Raw genomic sequence first — 7,368 nt, forward strand, 5'->3', positions numbered from 1 at the left:
CTATTAACGTCAATAATTACAGGAGCTCTGACATAATGATGGTAGGGATAGTGCATTTCACCAAATACATTATATTGAAAAAAGTTGCTCATATCAAAAACGAAGTGTCAGTTTTACACTTAGAGAGTTGATTTTAACTCAGTTTCAGATAACATTTGGTCCCACTCAAAATTAGAGTAAAATTGACTCTATGGCCAGTGTTAACTTTCCTGTGTTAATTTTACTCCATTTAGTGTCAAAATTAACAATAAAATGTGTAAAAATACTTAAAACCAAGGGTTATTCACACTGCTCAGAGTAATATGCTTACACTTTATAGAGCTATTTATACTCCAAATTTAGTTTTAAAATAATGATCTAATGTGTAATAATATTTCATTTTTATTTGTCTGTAGTGTTACTTTTTTCATATTCATTAGTGATGTGTCGGTTGCGAACGAAATGGCTCTTAGAGCCGGATCTTTGACGTGAACGACACGAGCCGGCTCCTTATCGCGAGCCGTGGGTTTTTTTTTCTTTTTCTCACCCTCTCTATCGCACTTTTTTCCCGCTTCACTCCGCAAGCGAGCCTTGTGCTTGCGCTGGGAAGAGGGAGGAGGGGCGGTAGTTACAGTCGCAGTAGCACAGCAACAGAGCGGGAGGGAGAAACAGAGAAAGAGAGCCAGGGACATTAGAAAGGTATAGTAATCATCCACAACTATTTTCAGTTGCGGATGATAAAGGATTCAGAAAGTTTATTCATGCAGGCCCATATGACAGAGAATGTGCATCTTATTTTTGTTTTCATATTTTAATTTATATTTAATTGTGTTGTGGTTTGCAGTGTTTTGTGTTGTTTCACTTTAAATTTGTTTAAAAGGAAAAAGCAAAAAATTTAAATTGTTTAAAGTTGAAATGTGAATAGTTGGTTTTTGTATTATATGATTTATTTATTACATTTTATGTGGAGTGAATAAATAAAAGTACAGGGTGGGCCATTTATATGGATACACCGTAATAAAATGGGAATGGTTGGTGATGTTAAAGTCCTGTTTGTGGCACATTAGCATATGTGAGGGGGTAAACTCCTCAAGATGGGTGGTGACCATGGTGGCTATTTAGAAGTCGGCCATCTTGGATACAACTTTTTCAATAGGAAGAGGGCCATGTGACACATCAAACTTATTGGTAATGTCACAAGAAAAACAATGGTGTGGTGGTTTCAATGTAACTTTATTCTTTCATGAGTAATTTACAAGTTTCTGACCACTTATAAAATGTGTTCAATGTGCTGCCCATTGTGTTGGATTGTCAATGCAACCCTCTTCTCCCACTCTTCACACACTGATTGTCATGGTTGGCTGTGTGGCAGGCAGGCAGAAGTGGTGGACCCAATATGCAGGACTCTTGGAGACAGGACTTAAACTGAAAACGCAGCTTTATTGCTGGAAAAACTCCTCAAACTATGACTCACAAAACTGAACAAAAACTTACAAACAGTGGTGCTGGAGAACTGGAACATGACAAACACACAGCATGGAGAAGGTAAGAGGATGAACAGACGTTAACGACACGACACCGAGTAGGGGAAGACACAGACACTAAATACAAGAGGTGAACGGAGCAAAGAGGAAACAGCTGGGAGACACGGCTGACGCTGATTACACTGACGAGACAGGGAGAGCACAAAGCTGAACGCACTGACATAGGACGTAGACCTACAAAATAAAACAGGAAGCACGCGACAGACAGAGACACAGACACAGACTCATAAGCAGGCATACCGAATATAACACATAGAACTCAAACAATAATAATAATCATCAACAAAACACCAGAGAAACAAAACGTTCATTCAAAAATAGACCAGAACTCAGAGTGCTGGGTCAATACTGACCCAGAACCATGACACTGATAGCAACACCGCAGGAGAAATGCCAGCACAGGCATCCAGTATCCGTAGTTTCAGGTGCTGCACATCTCGTATCTTCACACCATAGACAATTGCCTTCAGATGACCCCAAAGATAAAAGTCTAAGGGGGTCAGGTCGGGAGACCTTGGGGGCCATTCAACTGGCCCACGACGACCAATCCACTTTCCAGGAAACTGTTCATCTAGGAATGCTCGGACCTGGCACCCATAATGTGGTGGTGCACCATCTTGCTGGAAAAACGTGCCAGCTTCAGTGCATAAAGAGGGAAACACATCATCATGTAGCAATTTCAAATATCCAGTGGCCTTGAGGTTTCCATTGATGAAGAATGGACCCACTATCGTTGTACCCCATATACCACACCAAACCATCACTTTTGTTGTTCCAACAGTCTTGGAGGGATCCATCCAATGTGGGTTAGTGTCAGACCAATAGCGGTGGTTTTGTTTGTTAACATTCACATAAAAGTTTGCTTCATCACTGAACAAAATCTTCTGCGTGAACTGAGGGTCCTGTTCCAATTTTTGTTTTGCCCATTCTGTAAATTCTGTGCACTGATCTGGGTCATCCTCGTTGAGATGCTGCAGTAGCTGGAGTTTATAAAGGTACCATTTGTGAGTAGCTAATATCTGCCGAAGGGATGTTCGACTAATGCCACTCTCCAGTGACATGCGGCGAGTGCTACGCTGTGGGCTCTTGCTGAATGAAGCTAGGACAGCCACTGATGTTTCTTCATTAGTGACAGTTTTCTTGCGTCCACATTTTGGCAAATCCAACACTGAACCAGTTTCACGAAACTTAGCAAGCAGTTTGCTAACTGTAGCATGGGAGATGGGTGGTCTCGTAGGGTGTCTTGCATTGAAATCTGCTGCAATGACCCGGTGTCATGATCCTGGGCCATTTTGGCCCAGTATTCTTAGTTTTCGTGTGTTTTGTGTTTTGTTCTTTGTTTATTCCCTGGTTTCTAGGTTGTTCTGTTAAGTTGTTCCTTATTTGATTTGCCTTGTGACTTTTACCCCCTGTGTGCCCCTCTGTGTATCTGTGAGCCCTCGTCTCCCCTCGTGTTTCATTCAATGTTTTCCCCCAGCCCGTTATGTCTGTGCTCCCTCTCTCCTCCTGTCTGAACCTCTGTGTACTTCCTGTTTTACTTTGACAGTCTCTCGTCAGTATGCGTCATGTTGTGTTCACTCCTGCCCTGTCTCGTTATGATTATCTGTGTCAGCTGTGTTCTCCGTGTGCTCCCACTTCCCTCGTTAACCCTCTGTGTATTTATGTGCATGTCTCCCTCAGTTCGGTGTCGCGTCGTCAATGTCTCCTCCCCGAACCTGTGTGCCTTTCTGTGTTCCCTCGGTCCTCAGTTACCATTCCCAGTTTAGTTCTGTTTCTTTGTGAAGCCTGCAATAAAGCAGTAATTTTGAGTTCAGCTTTTTGTCTCCGTGAGTTTTGCGTTTGGGTCCTCATCTGCCTCCACACAGCCAGTTCATGACACCCGGTTACTGCGTTCACCAGATATCAACACAATTTCGATCCGCTCCTCACGTGTTAACCTCTTCAACATGTCAATGGCTGTGAACAAAGAGAAACTTGTAAATAATTCATGAAAGAATAAAGTTACCTTGAAACCAAGCACACCATTGTTTTTCTTGTGACATTACCAATAAGTTTGATGTGTCACATGGCCCTCTTCCTATTGAAAAAATAAAAGTTGTATCCAAGATTGCCCGACTTCTAAATGGCCACCATGGTCACCACCCATCTTGAGGAGTTTGCCCCCTCACATATACTAATGTGCCACAAACAGGATTTTGACATCACCAACCATTCCCATTTTATTACGGTGTATCCATATAAATGGCCCACCCTGTATATTTACGGTGGCCCCTAGAGACAAAGCACGTACAAACTTCAAAACACGTCCGAACTCTGAAGCACGTACAAACCCTGAAGCACGTACAAACTCCAAAACACGCAAAAACTCCAAAACACATAAAAACTCCGAAGCACGTACAAACCCCGAAGCACGTAAAAACTCAGAAGTACGTAAAAAACTCCAAAACACGTACAAAAGACAAAAGAAGTGCTTCAGGATGCTAGGCGCAGTGTTGGGCTTTTGTTACCTAGTGGCTACACAAGCCAGCAAGTACCAATGACCGGATTTGGTGTGCGGTAGTAACAGGTAAATGAACATTTTTTTGAATTATTTGAATATATATGAGTGCCTGTGTATAAATACACAAACAATACACATATGCTTTCAATTGTGTAATTTAAGTGATCTAGGTAGCTCTGTTTTGGAAGTTCAGTTAACGCTAGAAATGTGTTTTGGAGTTTGTATGTGCTTTTTGGAGTTTGCACGTGCTTTGTCTCTAGGGGCCACCACATATATTTATATATAAACATATATAAATAAATCCACTTTTTTTTTACATTAGTAATTCCTTTTGTGCGTAATTTTATATTGTTGTTAATAATAAATTAAAGCAACAAAACAACCTAAAGAAACCGGTTCGGAGCCGAAAGAGCCGGCTCTTTTTAGTGAGCCGAGCCGAAAGAGCCGGTTCTCTAAAAAGAGAAAATCCCATCACTAATATTCATCATATGATACTATATTGCTAAATTGCTGTGATCTATCCTATATTATGGAAATAAATACAAACATACAGGTTACAGTAACAGCATTTATGCCTCTCATTTCAATGTCATTTTATTAACATAACAAATCCTTACAATTCACAGTAGCAAACAGTGCTGTGATGCTCACTAGAGAAAGCAATATGGCACCACAAAGAGCGCAGTGTCATTCACTCCATAAGACATTCGTATGTCAAAAGGCCTGGGATAATGCAGGTTGTCAACATGAAAGACAACTAAATCTTTCCTTGTCCTGGTCAACTCATAGGCATGGAAATGTTCTTGAAAGGCTACTGTACATAATGGCAAAGTGAGCAGCATGTATTATCAGAACTGAATCAATCAAGTAAAACAGAGGTATTTCAGACACTTTGGCACAAGTAATCAAATGTGGGCGGTAAACAATCCCATTCTGTTTAACCCAGTTTACCTTCATAACTTGAACTGTACTGGGCACTTGCATTTCTATGGAAATTCCAGAAAGACACCTAAAGACATATCTAGAAAGATATATCTAAAGACACCATTTTTCCTGGATCAATGCGTAACTGACTAAAGGTTGTTGAAGACTGCTGAATGCATGCCACATCATTCTGGTGTTTTTTGGCCAGTGTTTTGGTGATATTTTTTAAAAATGACTGTTTCTTGAAAAGATTCTATTACCTTCATAGCACATGCACCAACTGTGAAGTACAGGCCTTATTTTCTGGATACAGCGGGGATAATGGACAAGAAAATGGTGCTTTGGTAAAAAAAATAAATAAAAAAATTCTGGGGATACATCTTGAACAGTTTGTGGTGTTCCACAATCAAATGTTTTAAATATACACACATACCATGAGATAACATGGGAGAAAATACAATGTTAACTGTCTGTAGTAATGAAAGAAGTAGGCCCCAATGTTTGTCATCTCCAAACAGGAGGGGAACATTCCTCAATAAGCACCATGTCTGAATTGCATTCAATCCAACATCATTAGATTCTCCACCTAAATTCACAGCCACTGGCCTATTGTTTTTCTTCACAAATCCATAGTCATGTTCTGCAGAATGAAATGAACTGGTTTTGTGGCATTTGTTCAGGTGCTTTCTAAAGCCAGAAAAGCTAGTAAAAGAATTTGAGCATTCCACTTAGCCACATTTAAGATCTAGTGTCCTGCCAGTACAGAGACCATGAGACCATGAATTACCTTAAGGTAAGGTCAAGGCTGATTGGTCTACAATGATCACTTTTGCAAAGAAAGCACTTCATTATTTTGATCTTATTTTGATTATTTTGATCTCAATGGATATTAATGCACCATTCTTGCTCACAGCTCTGGGAGTTTACTTTCTTTCACCAACATCAATGCTGTAAATGGTTGTTTGCAGTGAACAGGTGGTCAGGGATGAACCATATGACGCACCAAAAACATAATGGGCCTTAAAGAGTTCATCAAGGGCTGTTAATGAACCTGTTGCTTTACATGAAAGTGCATGCCTTTAAATCACAATGAAGAAGGCATGAATGCTGCTTCTTCCTGGTTCCTGAGCAAGAAGGTAGGGCTGACTGCTTCGGGTGATGCTGTCTAGGTGCTGCAGTACACTGTTTCCAGACTACAACAAAACATTAAACATCAGTATTTAGTGACCATCCTATGAATCACCTCACTGTACAAGAAAATGGAGGAGATTGGAACGTATAGTTTAAACAACATGCATTTAGGAATTTGATGAAGTTATCGACAGCTTGAGATGCAGACATCTTTCCTGGTCTCTTTTGCCCTTGTGCAGATGGTGGTAGCAGATGTAGCAGCAGCAAGATAGCAGGCATGTCACTGTTCCAGCCTACAGACCAACCAAAAAAAATTCCAAAAATACATTAAATTGGCAGAATTACCTATACAACCAACAGTGGTGATTAAAAACAGTCACAGTCATACCATTCTCAACTTCAGCAGCTGACTCAGCATTGAACACTAACTCCAAGAGCTCTGTGGCGGGTAGAAGTCCATGGCTTTCCTTTACAACCTTTTCTTTAAAATCGATGGGCCACCTCTCCAAGAATTTGTTGGCAGTGACCTCACCAAACAGGAGTCTGAAATCTTGTTCTATCTGTAATGCAAAAATACAATACATAGAGGGGAGTGATTAGTGACACTGCAGGCTGCATGAAATATTTCAGTCATTCAACAAATTAGGATGACTTACCAGTCCTGGTGTGTCCACAAACTGTGGGAAGACTAAGACATTTGCTGCATTCTTTTCATCACTGACCACTGAATGACGATAAATTAAGGTAGCTTTCATGTTCCCACAGATAGTGTCTTCATCAGCAGAGTCTCTCAAAACAGCAATAGCTGCTTTCACATCCTCCTCTGATAACGCTGCATCTGGGGTGAGGGGTGTGGATTGACCATGCCCTAGCCCAACAACTTAAGAAAAAACAATTTTTTGACTCCTGCCTACAAATTACATCAGTCTAAATCAGGGGTCGGCAACCTTTCTGATGGCGAGTGCCATTTAAAATTTCCTCAGAGGTCAGTGTGCCATATGATTGCATTACCAATAAATTTAATAACGCTCTATATTAACAGTTACACACTATATAGAACAACTTTATAGAATTATATTTGTTCGCAGATGTTGGCAGCTATCAGCGAATAGTTATCAGCTATATTTGAAACAAAAAAAGACACTTTTATCCATAACAGCAAATGAACTGTACAACATAAAATGCAAATATAGAGATATGTAGATATGTAGAGCCAAATACTGTCAATAAGGCCTCCTGCGATGTGCACCGCTGGCGCGGCCATTTAGTTTTTGATGCACCTTCTCGCAT

The 7,368-nt window shown here is 40.5% G+C and overlaps 1 pseudogene; it reads right to left on the reverse strand.

The window, feature by feature from the left end:
• Positions 1-5,870: 5,870 nt before the first annotated feature.
• Positions 5,871-6,833, reverse strand: LOC146362402 (uncharacterized; annotated as a pseudogene).
• Positions 6,834-7,368: the final 535 nt, after the last annotated feature.

This window comes from Perissodus microlepis, chromosome 22 (assembly GCF_051167445.1).
Source record: "Perissodus microlepis isolate ML-2025 ecotype Zambia chromosome 22, ASM5116744v1, whole genome shotgun sequence".
Classification (NCBI taxonomy): domain Eukaryota; kingdom Metazoa; phylum Chordata; class Actinopteri; order Cichliformes; family Cichlidae; genus Perissodus; species Perissodus microlepis.